General features: G+C 42.7%; 1 non-coding gene and 2 pseudogenes across 1 annotated transcript; all 3 read right to left on the bottom strand.

Annotated features, from left to right (window-relative positions):
- Positions 1-5958: 5958 nt before the first annotated feature.
- Positions 5959-6078, bottom strand: LOC127186070 (uncharacterized; annotated as a pseudogene).
- A 3304-nt stretch (positions 6079-9382) lies between these two features.
- Positions 9383-12050, bottom strand: LOC127185347 (osteoclast-stimulating factor 1-like; annotated as a pseudogene).
- An 8411-nt stretch (positions 12051-20461) lies between these two features.
- On the bottom strand, positions 20462-20610 carry LOC127186048 (small nucleolar RNA SNORA48). Its single transcript, XR_007830302.1, has one exon. It is a non-coding gene; the product is annotated as a small nucleolar RNA SNORA48 (small nucleolar RNA).
- Between the last annotated feature and the right edge of the window lie 1146 nt (positions 20611-21756).

The raw sequence follows: 21756 nt of genomic DNA on the forward strand, positions 1-21756 counted from the left end.
ACTTCAGCACCCACATTGGGTTGTGCACAGCTCTGTAACTCCAGCTCCATGGGGGAATGTGATGTCTCTTGCCTCCAGGGCACCTGTATTCATGTGCACACAGACATGCAATAATATATACACAATTGAAAAATGAAGTCTTAAAAATAAAACACTAAACCTTATTAGAATGTGTCGCCCCTTCCCTTTACTTTCCTTGTTTCTGTTTTTATATACAGTAAATAACACTGAAAACTGCTTAAATTTTTTTTTTTAAAAAAATCAGCTGTAAATGTTAGATAAATACTGTTCTAGCAAAAATGTCTGATGAAGCTGCGCACGGTGGCACAAGCCTGTAATCCCAGCACTCGGGTAGGCAGATGCAGGTGAATCTCTGTGATTTTGAGGCCAACCTGGTTTAAAAAGTGAGTCCAGAGCAGGCAAGGCCACACAGAGCAGCTCTGCCTCATTAAAAAAAAAATGTCTGCTGAAGTAGTAGCATGATAATTGTATATATTATAATGCATTGCATTGTAACAGTTTTGAACATGCATATACATACACTGATCATATTGATCCCTCTAGTTTCCTCTCTTATTAATTTTTTGTCCTTCCTACTTTTCCCCTTGTATTTTTTTTCAGATCAGAATCTTAACTTTTATTAACTTTTTAAAAAATAAATTTTAGTTTAGCATAATGACATTTTCATAGTGCATGTCATTATATAAGTGGATTTCATTTGTTCATGTCCCTTATGACTTCCCACATACCCTCTATACACCCCCCACATTGGTTATCTTCTTTTGCCCAAATAGTCCCTCCTTTCTTAAACACATGTGTGCTATTACTCTTTGCTCTCCTCCCTTAAGATTTCTTCTTCCACTCGTATAATCTCTTTCCACTTTAATGACTTCCCATCCCATACATATGTAAACACAGAATATATGTATGCAATTTAAATTTTTTAGATTTATTTATTTTATATGTATGAGTGTTTTTGCTTGCATGTATATACACTACAGATATGCCCGGTGCCTACTAGATTCCCTGGAACTGACGTTACAGACAGTTGTGAGTCATCAAGTGAGTTCTGGAAACTGAATCCAGCTCCTCTGCATGGAGCTTACGTTCGGCATTTAAGTGAAAATGTGGTATTTGTCTGAGTCTGGATGATTTCATTTAACGTAATGATCTCCAGTCACACTCATTTTCATGTGAATGTCATGACTTAACTTTGTCATCCCAAAATCTCATTTTTTATTAAAATAAATTTCATTTTATAATGACTGTATGAAATTCCATTATGTGTATGTAACACATTTTTTATCCATTTATCTATTCATGAGCATCTAGGTTGATTCCATTTCCTGGCTGTTTTGAATAATGCAACAATAAACATGGATCTCTATGGTATGTTGATTTAATCTTTCAGGTATATATCCAAGATATGATATTTCTATTTTTAGTGTTTTGAGATACATCCTTACTTATTTCCATAGTGACTGTACTAGTTTATACCCCTACCTGCATTGAATAAAAGAGTTTCTCTGTAACATTTGTTTTCTTGATGCCACTTATTCCAAATGAGGTGAGATGGAATCTCAAAGCAGTTTTTATTTGTGTTTTCCCAATGCCTAAGGATATTGAACACTTTTTCAAATATTTATTGACTATTTGTACTTCCTTTGAGAATTGCCTATTCGGGGCATTGGTCTTTATTGGGATAAAAAGCATGTGCCAATTCTGCCTGGCTTGGAGATGAGTCTTTATGTTGTACTTTCTTGTTATTGTAGTGCAGGGGAATTGAACCCAGGTCATTGTACTTGCAACTGCCTGTCCAATCCGCATTTTACTTTCGTCTTTGGACATAGTCTCACTAAATAGCTAAGCAAGAATGAAACTCACTCTGTAGTTCAAGCAAGTTTTGAACATACAGTCTAATTGACAGTCTCCTGAACAGGCCAATTTGTATTTTCTTTTGTTGATAGGCATTATCACAGGAATGAAATGAAATTTCAATGTAGTTTTGATTTGAATTTCCCTGGCAACTAAAGATGATGTATTAGCCATTTCTATATCTTTACCTGAAAAATGTCTGTTTAGTTCATTTGCCATTACTGATTTATAGTTTTGCTGTTGTTTCCGTCTTGAATTCATTACATAGTCTGGATAATAGCTGGTAAAACGTTCTCCCATTTTAAAGCTATCTCTTCACAGTACTAACTGCATTTAGTATTCTTTTTTCTTCTTCTTTTCTTTTCTTTTCTTTTTTTTTTTTTTAGAACATATGAGGTAGAAAAGTTCTCTTCTGCTCCTAATATTTGAGGTTATAAATGCCTGCTATATTTTTTATCTTAAGTCTAGGGAAATTTCTTCTATAATTTTACTGAATCAATTTTCTCTGCCTTTTATCTGTGCCTCAGCACACTCTTGTACACCACACATGCATATGTCTTATCTCTTGTATCCCAGAGATGTTTAATGTTGGGATGGTGAATTGTTTCTTCTTTAGCTTGATGTTTTTTGGTATGGCATATTGCTAGGGGGTGCAACATTTCCTCCAGATTGCAACATTCGCTCTGGAAGATAAGGAAGCTCACATACCTCAACAGAAAGCAGAAGGTAAGCCAAAGGTCACAAGCTGAGGTGAAAAAAAAGTTGGAAGATTCTTAAGGGCCCCTACCAACAATAGAAAAAGAGTATTCAATCACTAGGGATGGAGATTCTGAACAGCTGAACTGCAGAAAGAAAAAATAAGACATTTGAACTGTAGAGCTGCCTGCAGGCTGTGGAGAGCACTGGAAGTTTGTGATTTCCCCCAAGTGGTCACCTATGTCTGTGTGGGCTTTTCAATGATACAGCTGCTTTTGAGTTATCCCTGCTCCTTGTAAGTGAGCCCTCATCCGTACTCCTGTAAGTGACCCCACTGAGAAATCTCACACAAACAAAACCCATAACTAAACAAATAAACAAACCAAACAAAAAACACCCTCATGGTTCACCAAATGGATATTGGTACAATTGTTAATTTTGTCTGTGGTGGGCTCCATTTCTGGGCTGAGTAGAGGTGTGTGTGTGTGTGTGTGTGTGTGTGTGTGTGTGTGTGTGTGTGTGTGTGTGTGTGTGTGCGCTTATGTGTTGTCTCCTCAAGAAAAGTATGTCACACAACACTGACATATGGATAAAATAAATTAACTCCGTCTCTAGTCCCTGGTATATTTTTCTCCTGCCTGGTTTGGCTTACTGGTAGTTATTTCCATTATTTTTCCGTAATATATTAAGATTTCATTTCTCATACCCCCTGTTTTATCAATCTTTATCTTTACTGAATTTCTCATCCAAGTCTTTAACTAATATCTTTACTTCATTCTCCTATTCATATGAATTCTGTTTAAAGCAACTGATCATTTCTAATTTTCAAAAGATTTATTTATTTTATGTGTAGGCATGTTTTGCTTGAATGTATATAAGTGCACCACACACATGCAGTGCCCATGAAGGCTAGAAGAAGGCATTAGATCCCCTGGAACTGAAGTTACAAATTGTTGTGAGCCTCCATGTCAAGTGTTGGGATCCAAACTCTGGTCTTCAGCAAGAGCAGCAAGTGCCTTTATCCAAACACGGAGCCAGCTGTCTAGCCCTACACTGTTCATTTTTATCCAAACACGGAGCCAGCTGTCTAGCCCTACACTGTTCATTTGTAAACCAGACTCTTCAGCTCTTTGTCTGGGCTTCAACTACTTCACTATCTTTGGACTCGTCTCTCAGAGAGTTATAAAATTTAGGATGAGTCGTCATTTCTTGTTCTTTCGTATTTCTTGTTTATTTGTTGCAGTGTGTGCATCAGTTGGAATGAACATTTCCTTGGTTTTACATGTGGATCTCCTTCATGGTTAGCCTTCTTTTTTTTTTTTTTTTTTTTTATTCAATCCTCAGTACTGCTCCAAGCATAAAAGGGAACTGCTATAACACCACCATTACCACCACCACAAAACAAAAAGAAAAGAAAAGAAAAGAAAACCTACTTCACTTTCAGCCATAGAAAAGCAAGGGGCAGCTGGGTGCAGTGGCACGCATCTATAATCCCAGCACTCAGGGAGGCAGAAGCAGGCAGATCTCTGTGAGTTCGAGGCCAGCCTGGTCTACAAAGCGAGTCCAGGACAGCCAAGGCTACACAGAGAAACCCTGTCTTGAAAAAAAAAAAAAGAAAAGGAAAAAAGGAGAAAGCCTGAATATAAAAGTGTGTGTGTGTGTGTGTGTGTGTGTGTGTGTGTGTGTGTGTGTGTGTGTGTGTTGCACATGAATATCAGAGTATGGATGTGGACATTGGGAGATAACTCTGGGAGTAAGTTCTCTTTTCTACCCTAATGCGTGCTCTGCAAGTTGAGCTCAAGTTTTCAGAATTCACAGCAAGTGCTTTTATCTATTGAACTGTCTCTCTAGCCCCTCAACTGAATTTCTTATGTGTCTTAATGAGCTCTTTATTTCCAAGATTTCTGTCAGTATCTCTGGCTCTTTGCTGAATTCCTCATTCATATCCTGTGTCATCCTTCTTACTTCTGTATTTTCTTAGATTTCAATTAGGCTTTTTAACCTTTTATTGGTTCTTTGTGAATTTCACTTATGTACCCCAATCTCACTCATCTTCCTCTCCCCTAGTAACTGCCACCCTTGCAACCTTGTGCCGAAAGAGAAGAAAAATCTCATTGTGGAAGCTGTAGTGTGTCAGTGTGTCCTACATTATACCCTTTAGCCTACACTTTTTTGCTTGCAAATGTTCCTTCCAATGACTCACTCATCGCTCTGGTATGAGGCCTTTGGCTTCTGCTACTCTATCAACACTGGATCCTCACTGGGATTCCTCTTGGATATCTTGTTGCTCTGTGTCATGGAGATCCTGTAGTTTGGGACTGAGCCCCTTCATGTACTCTAAGTTTATCAATGGGGTAGATGTTGGGATGGGACAACTCAAAGCCATGGATCTGGGCCTGAGAGGTATCTGAGCTGGGCTGTCTGGTTCTCAAACCCTCAGGGCCAGCTCACCAGCAACTCCCACAACCAGGACCAGCTCTAGCTGCCCAGGAGAGGTGCAGGGCTGCTTCTCGAGTGTTGCAGCCAGAAAGAGACAGGGCCAGTTCTCCCACTCTCATGACTCTGGACCAACTCTCCTGCCTGATATAGTTGGTGAGGGACAAGGGAGAGGAGGAGAGCATCTTTCCCTTGTCTGCACCACTACACAACAGACGGGAGAGGCAGGGCCAGCTTTCCTCTGTGGCTCCCCTGCTACCCCCACATCCAGGGTGAGCTCTACTGTAATGCCTGGGAGAGGTACAGGGCTCACTCTCCTGAGTGCTGCAGCAGGTGAAGGGCAGGGACAGCTCTCCCATTCTGATGACCTCAGGCCAGATCTTCTACCTGCCATAAGTGACAAGGGGCAAGGGAGGTATCTCTACCTCTCCCATGTCACTGCTCAGCAGAAAAGTGGCAGGGCCAGAACTCCCATGCTGCCTAGATGAGGGGTAGGGCCAGATCTGCGTAGCCCTCAGACATCAACATGTCCCTAGACAGTATCCCAGACAAGGGAAATCTGCCTGGCCTTTGGTGGTAACAGATACCTGCTGCTGCAGGGACATGGTCCCACATGTGGCCCCCGGTAGCACTACGGGACAAACCCCCACCGTGGTCCTTGGTGGAAGCACTGAGTACTCACACCAGGCTGTTCCTCACTGCCCTGAGTCTCCAGTTCTGCCTCTCTTCATTGGTTCTACATCCTTCTGTTTCTCTTTCACTTCATTTCTTCACCACTTGCTTCTGTTAGTGGTGCCTGGGGACCCTGTGTGTCTGGGATTGTCTCAAGAGTGGCCTCAGGAGTGCTATGTCCTGCTCTTGCACTGTGGCACCAGGCATGGTCTAGGCCCCCACGCCCAGGCCTGCGCAGTGCCAGACTGGTGATTGGCTCAGACTTGCTTTTCTTTAGGAGATGTTTGGCTACTAATCATTCAAATGTTCACAGGTCAGAACACTGAGCATAAACATAGCCTCTTTCCTCTCCGCCACCTACTGACACACACTTGATACCGTAATGCCTCTATGGGCAGGGTCAATTCGTTTTTTGGGTTTTGTTTTCGGGGATTTTTAGAGGGGGTTTTGTTTTGTTGGGTTAGGGTTTTGGTTTGGTTTGGTTTGGTTTTCGAAACAGGGTTTCTCTGTGTAGCCTTAGCTGTTCTGGACTGGCTTTGTAGACCAGGCTGGCCTCGAACTCAGAGAGTTCTCTGAGGGCTGGAATTACAGGTGTGTGCCACGGCACCCAGCCATTCATTTTTACATAACTGTTCTTTTGAAACTTTCATTAGGGATTTCAACATCTTCAAGTCTGTTACTAGAGAAGTGTAGATGTTAGGAGTTTTCATATTGCTTTCTTTTCCATATTTATTGTACTCATGTGTTGAAATTTGTACACCTGTTGAGCTATCTCTTTAGATTTTATGTGATGGCCTTCCTGGTAAGTGTCTTTCTCCTAGACAATGTATCTGGGGTATTGATTTGTTGGATAATGCCGATATTATTCCTACCTGGGCATTCTAGTAAAATTCCCTAGGGCCACTGTCTCCCAAGTGCTGAGATTAAAGGTGTATACCACCATGCCTGGCTGTTTTTCTTTTCAAAAGTCTTATTTCTCTATTGTTTTTCCATTTGTGCATGTTCATTTTTAAAAATTATTTTGTCATTCTCCTAGTTGTTGAAGATGTTTTTCTTGTTTAAATCTTAGTCATGTCACCAACCTGGGCAGAAGCTTGGCCTGGAACTGGCCCTTGCCCGTTACTGACAGGCTGATCTTTGAAACCCAGTCTCCTCGGAATGGCATTGACTTACACTAGGAAGGACATTTGATGAAGACAAAAGAGTTTTAGGAAATGAAAACTGTGGGAAGCTTTCATGTCCCCAGTTTCTGGTTCTTCTTGATACTTTGTGGCCTTGTGGTTTTTCATTTTGTTTTGTTTTGTCTTGTCTTGTCTTGTCTTGTTTTTAATCCACCTATGACTGCTGACCATAACTTGCACTAGTCCCTCTGGGCTATGTCAAGGGGTCACTGAAACTAAGCTCCTTTGGGAGTGCTCTGGTGGAAGTACTGCACAGCTTCTGGAAGCTGCCTGTGTTCCTTGGCTTGTGGCCTTTTCCTTCCCAAGTGGCTGTTCATTGTTTTTCAAGTCTCTTCTGCATTAACTTCCAGCTAAGAATTTTTTTAAAAGATAAAGCCTACTTAGGTAATCTAGGATATGGTTTCAAATTCATCTGGTTAGCAACCATAGTTCCCATCTGCAAGGGGTATCCTCAGGGGCCAGATGTTCTGCTTGACACAACTTGTGCAAGACTAATAGTTTTTGGAGCTGAATTCATCCTCTCCTTCAGGAAACAACACTATTTAATTGGGAAATACTTTGGACCAGTTAGCCAGGTTGTGGAAATCTGGCCTCAGGACAAGGCCTCAGGGGCTCAAGTGGAGACAGTGCAGAAATCATTTGCAGAACAAAGTGGTAGGAACCATGAGATTTGGGTGCTTGTTGGAGGGTGATTATGCAAAACGATCTTGTAGAGTGCCACCAAGCTGGTGGCAAATGCCCAGGAGAGCAACAGCCAAGTTAAGGACTGTGATATGTCACTGACCTCCCATACTCCATCTTCTATGCCTTGGAAACAGATTGTGTTTTACATCGGGACATCGTGTAAAAGATTGCAGAGTTCTGGGTGAGATACAAGACATGGGAAAAAAGGAAGGGTAAGTTAACAGAAGTGTAGTGTATTTTCTTGATTAATGATTGATGGGAGTGGGCCCAGATCACTGGGGGCCATGCCACCCCTGGACAGGAAGTACTGGGTTGTATATAAAAGCGGCTGACAAAAACTCTGAGGAACAAGCAGTCCTCCATGGCCTCTGTCAGTTCCTGCCTCCAAGTTTCTACCTTGCATTCTTGTTCTGACTTCTCTGAATTATGGACTGCAAGGTCTATGATTAAATAAACCGTTTCCTCCCCAAGTTGAGTTTGGTCATGGCAGTTCATCACATGAATAGAAACCCTAACCAAGACAACCATCTTCCTCCATGAGAAAAGCTCACTAGAGACTTGTAGGTGTCCAATAGCTGCATGTGTCTAATGGCCACTGTATGAGACAGCAAATCAATAGAACATTATATTACAACAGAAAATTCTGTTGGGCAATGCTGTTCTTAGAGAAAGCAGGTAATAGAATTTGCATTATAATAGGAAATTAGATTTAATGATATGTTTCTTTTATTTCAGGTCCACTTTGATTTTCTTCCCCACCCCCCTTGCATGCAGAACTTTTCTACACACGTTTCTTGAAGGTATAAAGTCACTTGGTGTTGACAAGGAACTACTTTATTGGTAAAATTTTGTTGCCATCAAAATATGACGGTGACCAGTGTTAAATGTATAAAATATTTACATAACACAGCACAATAAGTTTTAGGCATTTGGAAATTACACCACATATGAAGACAAGATACTACCACCTGCGTTTTTACAATCATGAGCTAACTGGTCCCTATCTGGTGACTGTGCATGGTGTCAAAGGACAACACAGGCAGCAGAGAATTGCTTTAGAGGACACTGAACATTGTGATCTAGAAACACATTATGATGCCCGCACCACTTCTCTCAACGCGGCCTCATAATCCTAGAATGGCAGGTCCAGCTGATATAAAATGGAGAAGGACAGCGCAGCATTTATTCTGTGGAGATGCCCCACTCCTAAGCATGCACTGTGACTTTGTACACAATTCATCCTCCAAACATGTAACATCCACCCTTGTTTTTTTTAAAGGAGTTATTTATTTACTTATTTACTTACTTATTTAATGTATGAGTGCTCTGTCTGCATGTACACCTACAGGCCAGAAGAGGGTACCAGGTCACAATATAGGTGGTTGTGAGGCACCATGTGATTGTTGGGAATTGAACTCAGGACCTCTGGAAGAGTAGACAGTGCTCTTAACCACTGAGCCATCTCTCCAGCCCCTCCATCCTTGTTTTGTAGGTGGTGAGGTCCATCAATTTTGCACCCAACTGTTACTTCTTTCTTAGTAACTTTGGGTCCAAAAATTACCTGGAAGGCAACTAGGGGCTACTGCCATTACCCCACCTCTAATAAACCAATCCTTAGTTAAAGAAAAAAAAATTTAAAGTCTGTGGATTGCCTTCTGATTTTCACCCAATTATTCTGTTCATTTTCACAGGATTGTCCCTTGAATCTGTTCTTGATATTTCAGAAGTTCATCATTTAGAGTCTGTAGCATGGTCTCATATTATTTAAAAAAAAAAAAAAAGGAGTGCAGCCAAAAACCTATTAAAGCAAAATAAACAAACTCTATTGAAGAGCAAGATCAGACCCCTCCTCTTGGTTGTGCGTCCCAGGAACTCTCTGCTGTTTGGTCCATAGATGAGAAACTCCACTCTGCCAGGTTCTGCTGGCAGGACTTCTCAATCTTCACCACAGTGGGCATGTGGACATCGAGGTAAGAGGAAGCCATGGAGCTGTGGGTATTGAGGAACTCAACTGTGCCTTCTGAATGGAGGACCACGAGGACAGAGGCTCTGCCCCATTACAAGATGGTTTCAGGTGACTGTGCTCTGCGGGACTGGGCAGTCACATGCCATCTCTACCTGCTACTGCCAATCCCTGCAGCACCAGAGCCACTGCCTCCCTCTCAAGCTGGATGCTACAGGAAGTCTCTCTCTCTCTCTCTCTCTCTCTCTCTCTCTCTCTCTCTCTCTCTCTCTCTCTCTCTCTCTCTTGTTTTTATTATTTCCAAATAGCTGACAATTTTCTGTTGAGAATTTTGATTTATTGTTATTCTAAGCATTTCCCCTTGAGAAAATCCCACTCAAAAAAAAATTCCAATCCTTAGTTAAAGAAAAAAAATTTAAAGCCTGATTTTTTTTTCTTTAGTTTGACAAATAGAAATAATTTTTTGGTCTACTCTGGTGAACATAAAAGTACCCAGTCACTTATTGGCAAGCCATGGGTGAGACTCATTCATGTGCATCCTGACTCATCGGATCATAGTGCAACAGTGCCACGTTCATACAGACCTTAAAAAGAGCAGTTATCAAGAATCTTCTGACAAAACAACCAAGATTTTGAAATGCCAAAAGCAAAAGAAGTTTAGAAATCAAAGCAGCTCCACAAGGAATCAGTCTGAGTCCTTGTTAATAGCTCTTCACAGTAGATGGCTTCTGGCTTGGCGGTGGGGGTGGGGAGGAGTCAGTTTTCTTTAAGGGGCTGGCCACTGAAAGTTTGACCATGCTCCAATGAGTGTATGGGCGACACAAACTGGGCTTGGTGGGGTTGTTTTCGGGGGGAAGGGGCACAAGGGTCGGAAGGTAGACTTGGGAGGAATGGGAAGCGAGTGTGGTCGGGGTGCATTGTACGAAATTCCTGAATAATTAGTAAAAATATTATATTGGGGGGGGGGAAAGACAGTGCTCAGTGTTACTTAATGTTTGAACATCATCTGCCCCCTGATTCTTTTTCATAAGTGATGCGCAGGTGGCATTGGTGGCCATGTCAGAGGCCAGCATCTTAACATTGTTTAAGTCTGTCTTTGCACGTTCTCTATAATCCTTTCAGGCAGCCGCGTGCAGAGCTTTGCCTGCTGCCTTGTTTTGCTAGTAAACAGCACTTCTGATGGGGACACACACACACACACACACACACACACACACACACACACACACACACAGACACGGCCCTCTTGTCAGGCCCAGTACAGGGACAGTGTTTCCAGTGGCTTTGTCAAAGCCGTCCACACCCACATGATTGTCCAAGCACTCTCTCAGCCAGCTAGTCTTTCTACAACTTCATGCAACGGATTGTCAATGGATTAGTCCTGTTCTGCTCATGCAGGTCTCCTTCTATCATCTGGTGTCATTCATGTCACCAGAGATTAGATAATATCTCTTTTCCTAGATAAAAACTCCTTCCTCAAAGTACAATTCATCTGGAGTTCTGGATTCAAACACACATAAAACTCTGAAGACTTTAACTTGCCCTGGTTTGTCAGATGTAGGAGGTGGCTTGGATATATACCACAGTGTGGAGCAGGCAGCCTTACCTGCAGTCTCTGGGGAACTGGTCACCAAGCCTGCAAATGGCTGCAGCTGCTCTAGATCTACAGGCAACCAGTGCAGGACACTGAAACCATCAAGCATCCACCTTTTAATCACAGCACTCGGGAGGCAGAGGCAGGCAGATCACTGTGAGTTTGAGGCCAGCCTGGTCTACAAAGTGAGCCCAGGACAGCCAGGGATACACAGAGAAGCCCTGTCTCAAAAAACTGAAAGAAAAAAAAAAAAAAAGAGTTCTGTACCGTTTGATCTCTTCCTGTGTTATTTAAGATTTTTAATGTTTATTTTATGTTTATTTTGGTGCCCATGGAGATGAAAAGAGGGCTCAAGCTCCTCTGGAACTGGAAATTGTAAGCCACCTTGTGGATACTGGACACCAAACCCAGGTCCTCTACAAGAAAGTGTTCATAGCCATGCTTTCCCTATTTCAGTTTTGATGTTGTATGTCTGTATACATAGAAAACCCAAGACAGCTTAATAAAAAATATGTAGTTTGAGGCGGCCGTTCCTGCTGCTGCTGCTGCTGCCGCCGCCACCTCCGCAGCTGCTGCTCAGGCTAAACACACCCCGAAACAGGCCTCCGCACTATAGACCCACAGCCCCCGGCGCTGCACGCAAACCTGACCGCCAACAAGAGTTCCTGACAGCCAGCTCAGCCAACTGCCACAACACTCCATCGACCTCTGCTGGACTGTAAAGCTGGCAATTTCAGTGAAAAAACCGCGGTGAGACCAAGTGGTGGCTCCGAGCACACCGCGACAGCTCCTTCCGCCCAGGGTCAGAGCCCAGCACACACATGCGCACCCTCACTGACATGCCCTCGCTGCCTTAAGCACTCCCCGCGTTGCCCACGCAGTAGGTCCGTTGGTCCTCTTTCGTCCTGTGGCCACCTCCGCCGCCTGAGACACCACCCAAGGGAACCATCACCGTAGAACACAACCAGACCAGAGCCGAGCTCCCGCCCAAGTCTGGCCCGGAGCCCAGCTGCCGATCGTGTGGAGCCAAACAACTTTGGTTGGCCAGCACATTAAGTCAGCACATTCACATAAATTACCTTTTGACAGAACTGTGGCCATGGCCACATAGTAAAACCAGCATCCCAGACCCTTCCCTCACTTCGGACTCCTGAAGGTAATTAGGTCAGACAATGGACCCGCTTTCATCTCCCAGGTAAGTCAGGGATTGGCCAAGATCCTGGGGGCTATTTAAAAATTACATTGTGCTTATAGACCCCAAAGTTCAGAACAGGTAAAAATAAATAGATCTAAAAGAGACCCTGACTAAATTGACCATTGAGGCTGGCTTAAAAGACTGGAGATGCCTCCTACCTTTAACTCTGTCCTCTTGTTTTGTTCTAACCCCCTATAAGATCCTTTATGGAGGCCCACCACCCCTGTCTACAATGCTTCAATGCTTAATTCTTATCAGCCTTTTGCTTCCAAAACTGATTTACAGGCTCGCCTAAAAGGGCTACAAGCGGTGCAGGCCCAAGTTTGGGCCCCCCTCGCCGAGATCTACAAGCCTGGCCACAACCAGACGGGGCACCCTTTCCACATCAGTGACTCAGTCTACATCAGGAGACACTGCTCTCAAGGACTTAAACCCAGGTAAAAGGGACCTTACACCATACTCCTGACCACGCCCACCGCTCTCAAGGTAGACGGAATTACACCCTGGATACATGCCTCCCACGCCAAGGCCCCTCCCTCCGACTCTGACCACTGCACCCAATGGCAGCTCCACCATTCGAGGATCCTCTAAAGATAAGACTGACCAGATCTGGTCCTTAACTGTGCTCTCCCTCTTGTTACTGATTCTCAACATAAAGGCAGACCCCAACCCACACCGGTGGCCCTATAAAATTAACATGACAGGTCGTCTCCCAAAATGGAGATTCCATCTGGGAAATCTCTCTTGAGACAACCCTCTGGCCACCCTTGTATCCTGACTTGTGTCAACTGGCGATAGGGGCCCCCGCTAATTAGGATATAGAGGAACATACCGACCCCAAAAAGGCCCCAACCGTTGAATCCCCTTCCAGAAAGATAGGTTTAGTTCCCTGGGGAGGGTGCGGGACTGTTAGACGAAGGAGTCTGTTATGACGGCTATCCTTCTATATATGTCCAGGTTATCATAAAAAGAGAGACAAAGGCAAATGTAGAGGGGCCTACGACTACCATTGTAAGGCCTGGGGATGCGAGACTACAAAAAGTACTTATTAAAAACCCTCCTCCACCTGTGACTTTATCAAAACTAGACTCAAGATTAAAGAACCTCCGTCCAAGGCCCCTTTGGGCCCCAACTCTGTCCTTGCAGACACTGGGGGACAACAACGTGTGCCCCCGAGGCCCCAACAGTTGTATTCCTTACTCCTCCCTCTAACCTATAGTGGGCCTGCAACACTGGACTCACCCCTTGTATATGTTAGTCTAGCTTGTCCCTAGAATTTACTGCCAGACTGCCCAGGCTTTCGAGGACAACTTTAAGGTCACAAGCCCTTCCCACTTTCGGAGAGAGCCATTCACTCTGACTCTGGCTGTCATGCTAGGCTTAGGGGTTGCGACAAAAATAGGGACAGGGACGGCAGGTTTAATTCGAGGAACCCAGCAGTTCACCGAGTTTAAGATAGCTATAGATGAGGGCCTACGCACCATAGAACAGTCCATCACTAAGTTAAAAGAGTCCCTCACGTCACTATCTGAGGTAGTCCTGCAAAATAGAAGAGGGCTAAAACTGGTGTTTCTCAAAAAAAAAGGAGGTTTTATGTGTAACTTTAAAAGAACGGTGTTGTTTTTATGTAGATCATTCTGGGGTGGTTAGAGATTCTATGACCAAGTTCCAAGAATGCCTTGACAGATGACAGCGGGAACAAGAGGTCCACCGGGGATGGTGCGAAAAATGGTACAGTCAGTCCTCTTAGTTTTCCACCCTGACATTGTCTATCATTGGACCCTTGATTCTACTCCTGCTCATACTCACCTTCGGCCCTTGCCTCTTAAAACGCCTAATGGCTTTTATTAGAGATCGACTTAATGTCACTCAGGCCTTAATCCTGACCCAACAGTACCAAGCCCTTAAAACTCAGGAGTCTCAAGATTGAGACTTTTTACAACAAGAGTAGGGAATGAGAAACTGTAAAATTCCAGCCTTGCTTGCCCAGTGGCCTGAGAATCTACACTTCTGACCCCAGAGGCTTCTCCCAGTTCTCGGAACTGCTAACCTCAAGAGTTCCACCCTAATTCCCAGAATAGTTACATGCAAATTTGCAGGTATCAGATGTCCTCACAAGAAGTTCCCTCAGGCCAGATGTCCTAATATCCATATGGATTCCAGTGATAAGCAACCTCACCTGCTTTGTGTTTTTTGCCTTTAAAACTAGGCTGTAACAGCTACTCGAGGCCCTTCACCTCCCAAGTGCTGAAGGACCCTGACACATCAACAATTGGGACTTCTGGTGTGTCAGTAATAAATTTTACCTATACCTCTCAAAAATATGTAGTTTATAAAAATAACATGAATTTAAGACAGGCAACACTAATCTTCTGCATTAGAACTATTCATACCTGCAAAGCTCGAAAATACTACACTTGGGCAGGACAGATGACTCAGAGGTTAAGAGCACTGGCTTCTCTCCCAAAGGTCCTGAGTTCAATTTCTAGCAACCACATGGTGGCTCATAAACATCTATAATAAGATCTGGCCCAAGGGGCATGTCCCATGAAAGCCTTCACTTACCAGGAAAATGAGACAGAGGGGAGGACATCCTATTGGGACTCTAAATGAGAGAAGCATGGGAGAATAGCAAAGTAGAAGGATCCAGAGGGTCCTAGAAACCTACAAGTAGAACATTATGATAGGCAGATTTGGGCCCAGGGGTCCCGCTCAAACTAAGGCACCAGCCAAGGACAATACAGGAGGTAAACTTTAAACCCCTACCCAGATCTAGCCAATGGACAGAACATTCTCCACAGTTGAGTGGAGAGTGGGATATGACTTTCTCACGTACTCTGGTGCCTCACATTTGACCATATCCCCTGGAGGGGGAGACATGGTGGCACTCAGAGGTAGGACAGCAGGTTGCCAAGAAGAGACTTGATACCCTATGAGCATATACAGGGGGAGGTAATCTCCCTCAGGAACAGTCATAGGGGAGGGGAATAATGGGAAAATGGGGGGAGGGAAGAATGGGAGGATACAAGGGATGGGATAAACATTGAGATGTAACAAGAATAAATAAATTAAAAAAAAAAAAAAAGATCTGGTGCCCTCTTCTAGCAGGCAGACACACATGCGGGCAGAATATTGTATACATAGTAAATAAATAAAATCTGAGAAGAAGAAGAAGAAGAAGAAGAAGAAGAAGAAGAAGAAGAAGAAGAAGAAGAAGAAGAAGAAGAAGAAGAAGAAGAAAATACTACATTTACAAAAGCTGGGGAAAAAAAGAATTGCTCTGTAGGGGGACTGGAGATGTAAATTAGGTCAAGATGAACTGTTAGTCTTCCAGAGGACCCAAATTCAGTTTCTTGCACCAACTATGAGGTGGCTCACAACCACCTGCAACTCTAGCTCCAGGAGGCCCAATGCCTCTAAGCTCTGCATGCCCCTGCACTCATGTACACCCCCAAACACACACAATGAAGGAGGATCTTCCTTGTTAAGTGATGAGAATAGTATTTAAGTCATTGCAATCAAATCAATATAAATATCAAATTAAATAAATAGATCAATGGAACAAAATAACAGGGTCTAGGGTGAGATCTCGGAATATGTGAAAAGACAATGTATACTAAAGGCAGTAGCTAATTCAAAAATGAATACTGACACAAAAATTGGCTGTTTGAAAAAACAAAATGCGTTCCTTTCTTACATAATGTAGATAATGTAGAATGATAAATCCCAGACATCTTAATAGTTAATGTAAAATTAAAATGATGACAGTGGAAAATATGTATACTTGTGTTTGTTATGGTGCAAAGACAAATGAAACCCAGTTACATTAAAGAAGATACCAATGTATTCAGGCATAATTTTAGAAAGAGAAAATAAAGACCACAAAGATGCAGCAGTAGATAAAACAGAGATAGCTCAGAGGGTAAAAGCACTTGTTTGGCAAGCTGGTGACTTGAACTCAATTCCCAGAATCCGAGTAAAGGGGAAATGAAGGAACCAGCTCCCCAGAGTTGTCCTTGACTTCTACAGGTATTCCATGGCTCGTGTGGGTTATCTATCTATCTAAATACTTCTCTCACACACACATCATGTATACACACACATAAATACACACAATAATGCAATTTTAAAAGAAAGAGAAAGTAAAGAGGACAGGTGTGATAGTGCACATCTGTAATCCTAGTAGTCCAGAGGCTGAGGCCAAAGGTTCAAAGCAGGTTCAAGACCACATCAGTCTACGTAACAAGACTGTTTCAAAAACAAAAGGTATCATGAAACAGTTCATGATGATATTTCTAGTTCAAAGTAAACTTACAGGATTTACTTTTTGCAACAAAGTCTTACTATGTAGCCCAGACTGGCCTCAAGATCTTCCATGTTTTCCTCTTCGGCTGCTCAGATTACAAGACAGTTTTTTGTTGTTTTGTTGCTGTTTTCAATACAGGGTTTCTCTGTGTAATAACCGTGGCTGTCCTGGAACTCTCTTTGCAGACCAGGCTTGCCTCAAACTCACAGAAATATGCTGCCTCTGCCTCCTGAGTCCTGGGATTAAAAGTGTGCACCACCATGCCCGGCCAAGCTGCAATTCTTGACTTTAAAATATATACATTTTTATCCAACTCTTTTTGTGCGCTGGGGTTAAATATGTTCAACTTATTTAATATTATACTATACTGTTGAAAATCCTAGTTGCTAATGACATTAACCTATTTATTTCATCCTAAGCACATGTTTAATAATGTGTAAATAAGTTTTAGCATTGTTACTAATACTTATTATTAAATATAATTTGAGATTTATGATACTTTCTTCCATTGAATATATATCTCACCAGTTTAGTCAAACTCCTGTGCTTTAAAATAACATAGACACATTGGTTGTGTTAGTCTCACAATGACAACTAGCACATTCATTTTGCTTTAAATAGTTGTGGATAATTTTGAATTGATTATTGTTATAATTTTGTAACACGTTTATATGATTTTATCATCTAAACTATAAAAGTTCATCCAGAGAAATCTGGCTTCCATTTCTAATCTTTAATAAGCTGCGTAGTGCTTTGAATGAGAATGGCCCTCATAGGCTCATATATTTGAATACTTGGTCCCTAGCTGATGGAACTGTTCGAAAAGGATTAGGAGGTGTGGTCCTATTGGCAGATGTATGTCACTGGAGACAAGCTTTGAGGTTTCAAACAGCCCATGGCATGCCCAATTAGCTCTCTCTGCCTAGTACTTGTGGATTGTGATGTGAGCTCCCAGTTACTGCTCCACTGCCATGCTTGCCTGTCTGCTGTCGTGCTCCCTGCCATCCTGATCATGGACTCGCTGTAACTGTGAACACCCACATAAACTTTTATTCTATACGTTACTATGGTATTGTCATGATGTCTTATCACAGTAATATGAAAGTAACTATAACAATGTGTTATCTCCTTATTAAAAGTATATTTCTGGTTTTCTTTTGCTTTGTTTTTGTTTTGTTTTCTTGAGACAAGATACCTATGTATCTTTGATGTCCTGAAACTCACTCTGTAGTCCAGGCTAGCCTCAAACTCACAGTAATATATCCCCCTGCTTCTGTCTCCTGAATATTGAAATTAAAGGCATGAACCACCATCACCCAACAGAGATAGACGTTTTTATGAGCCTTTTGAGTATATTATACTGCTAAGTTATAAAAATTTAAATATAAGTTCCCATATTTCACCTTTATTTAGTAAAAGTTAATATATACAAAGAACTATAGGCAACTGAGGAAAGCTGGAAGTAGGAGAGGTAGTCTTCCCCAAGAAAGAGCACACCAATTGGTTGTCCAGTGGTAAATGGTCATCTCTGAAAACATACATATAAATCATTATATGACTGAACAGATTGCATTTAGCAGAAAATATTTATATACATATATGCATACAAAAGAAATTAGTGAAAAAAGAGACCATGAATTTGAAGGAGAGCAGGAAAGGGTATGTGGGAGAGTTTACGGGAGGAAAGGAAATAAAGAAAGGTTGTTACTATATTATCATCTGAAAAGAATAGAAAAATAAATTTAAAAATACAGTAAATACATTATATCCTATGGTTTTAGCTGTGGTTTTATCTCCCAAAGTTTTGTGTATAGGACAGTGGTTACTAGTATAGTAATCTGAGTAGCAGTTGGGACTTTTAAGAGGTAAAGCCTAATAGGAGGTCCTTAGGATGCTATTGAGGCTGCCCTTAGAATGTATTATGTAGCTGTTATCTGAAGTGTCATTTCTCATGAGAATGGGTTGTTCTCAAAGCCTGAGTCTGACCCCTGAATCACTCTTGGGTTTCTGGTGATGCTACCTTTCCATTCCTTGTGTACTCCTACCATCATGCCATCTAGCCCTTACCAGAGGCCAAAAGAGCCACCCAAAATTTGGATTCTCAGTTTTTCCAAAATGAAATACATATAGCATTTTCTTTCTTTCTTTCTTTCGTAAGTATACATTCTTGGGTAAATTAGCATAATAGTAAACATGGACTAACTTACATGATTTAACACTAGAAGGTCCTACAATGGTTATCTGCATGTTGAAGAGAGCCAAAGAATGCAGGGAGTGTTCAGGCTAAACAACTGGGAGCCTCAGAACAAGGGAACCAATAAAACAGTCACAATCTAAGGCTGGAGGCCTGAAACATCTCTAAAAATTGTAACAAGCCCCCAGACCTTATCACAAGTGACTCTATGATGGAAGTGTCACTCACCTGTAAAACTCAGCACACGGACAGCACCACCTGCCAAAAGTAAAACAAAGGCCCAATCTGTCACAGTCCACAGCGTTGGGAAAAGTCTCTACATGTACTAACCTTGCCTTTTGGCTTCTGCGGTTCCACTTCTGGAACTGAAGTATGTTCTTCACTGAAGTATGTCCACCCAGGACAAGGATTTTATGCTTACAAACTGACCCTGAGAAAGGAGAGGGGCTACACTGGGATCCTGAGCATTCAGTTGAGGTACAGACCAGCCAATAAAGACTTTCTTTTAAAAAATAAAACCTTTTTATTGATTGTTTGTTAGTTTCACATCACGGACCCCAGTCCTGCTCATCTGCCCATCTATCTCCCTATTCTCCCATACCTGTTCTTCACCTTTGCAACACCCTCCCAAATAACACACACACACACACACACACACACACACACACACAACACCTCATCATGGAAGCTGTAGTATGTCACAGTGTGTCCCACAGTACACCCCTCTGTCCACACATCATCACTCGGAAATGTTCATTGTAATGAGTCATTGCTCCGGTTCCAGATCTCTGGCACCTGTGACACCGTCAATATTGGATCTTCATCTGCCTCCTCCTAGTTATCCTGTTTTTGCTTTGTCACCGAGATCCTGCAGCTTTGGGTCAGCAGGACTGGCCTTTTTCATGCATCCCAACCATTTGCAGATGGTACAGATTTGGGGGTGGGCTAACTCAGAGCCCTGGATCTGGGCTAGGTGGTAGCTCAGCTGGTCAGCAGGCTGGTTCTCCCTTATCTGCACCCCCAGGGTGAGCTCTCCAGCACTGCTCTGGCTAGGCCACCCAGTGCTGCCCTCAGCAGCAGGCAGGGGCAGTTCTCCTGCTCTCATGCTTGCTCACAGGCACCCAAGCTTTCATAGCCAGCTTCGCTGTGCCGCCCAGTGAAAGTACAGGGCCCATGCTGCCAAGTGCTAGAGCCTAGGAGGCTGGGCAGCTCTGCTAATCTCACATCCTCAGGGCTGGCTCACCAGTGCCTTCTGGAGCCATCAGGGCCAGAGCCACTCTGTTTCCCAGGAGAGGTGCAGGGCCTGCATTCCCAAGTGCTACAGCTAGTGAGGAGGGTAGATCTAGCTCTTGTGCTCTCATGACCTCAAGGCCAGCTCTCCCAACTGCCACAGGTAGCAAGGAGGGAGGCATCACCCCTGTGCCCATGTTGCATCATCTCAGATAAGTGGTAGGGACAGCTCTCCCACACTCTTGTGCTCAGGGCCCACTCACCCACAGCCCAGCCGTCATGGCCAGCTCCACTGTGCTATCTGAGCTGGTTGCAGGGTCCCCTCTCCCAACTGCAGCTGTCAGTGAGAAGTGGGGCCAGTGCTCCAGAGCATGCCAGTCAGTGAGGAAAGGGGCCAGATCTGTACAGCAATACCAACTCCTGCTGGTACATTAGCCATAGACCTAGACATGGTCCTCAGAGGCAGCCTCAGTCTAGCCAACCATCAAGCTAGGATGAACAAAGGGCTGCCATCTTCTCTGCCCCTGACTTATATAAGAAGACCACCACCAACAAGATGCCTCTTTGAACATTGCCAGGGGGCAATAAAGACATTCTATTGGTTTAAATCCATTCTGAGCAGTCTTCTTTAGTGGATACTCACAACAATTATAAGTACATTTCCCTTTATGCTTTCCTCCATCTGAACTCTCTTAAATACCCTTCCTCATTCTCTTTCAAATTCACCATTGTCATTTAAAAATAATTATTTTGTTAGGATTCTAATTTCTTCTTTTTTTTCTAGAGCTTCCAGATGTGTTATTAGGTTGTTTATGTGGGATGATTCCTTTTTCTTTTTGAAGGCGCTTGGTGCTATGAATTTTCCTCTTAGCACTGCTTTCAATGTGTCCCACAAATTTGGGTATGTTGTTCCATCATTTTCATTGAATTTCAGGAAGTCTTTTATTTCTTCTCTTATTTCTTCCATGACCCATGTGTCATTAAGTAGAAAGTTGTTTAGTTTCCACGGGTTAGTATGCTTTTTGTTATTTCTGTTGTTGTTGAAGTCCAGCCTTAGACCATGGTGATCCGATAAGATACAAGGTATTATTTCAATCTTCTTGTATCTATTGAGGTTTGCTTCATGACCAACTATGTGATCAATTTTAGAGAACGTTCCATGGGGTGCTGAGAAAAAGGTATAATCCTTTGCATTTGGGTGCAAAGTTCTGTAGATATCTGTTAGATCCATTTGATTCATGACATTGGTTAATGAGGTTATTTCCCGGCTTAGTTTTTGAATCAAAGACCTATCCTTGAGTGAAAGAGGGGTGTTGAAGTCTCTTTTATAAATGTGGAAGCCCTTGTATTCGGAGCATAGATGTTCAAAATTGTGATGTCTTCTTGGTTGACTTTACCTTTGACGAGTACGAAATGACCATCATCATCTCGTTTGATTAATTTTGGTTGAAAGTCTATTTTATTAGATATTAGAATGGCTACCCCACCTTGTTTCTTGTGACCATTTGCTTGGAATATTTTTCCCCAACCTTTTACTCTGAGGCAATGTCTGTCCTTGTGGTTGAGATGTGTTTCTTGAATGCAGAAGAATGTTGGGTCATGTTTATGCATCCACTCCGTTAGTCTGTGTCTTTTTATTGGAGAGTTGAGACCACTGACGTTGAGAGATATTAATGACCAGTAATTGGTAAGTCCTTTCATTTTTGGTATTTGTAACAGTCGAGATTTTG

This window comes from Acomys russatus, chromosome X (assembly GCF_903995435.1).
Source record: "Acomys russatus chromosome X, mAcoRus1.1, whole genome shotgun sequence".
NCBI classification, from domain to species: Eukaryota; Metazoa; Chordata; class Mammalia; order Rodentia; family Muridae; genus Acomys; species Acomys russatus.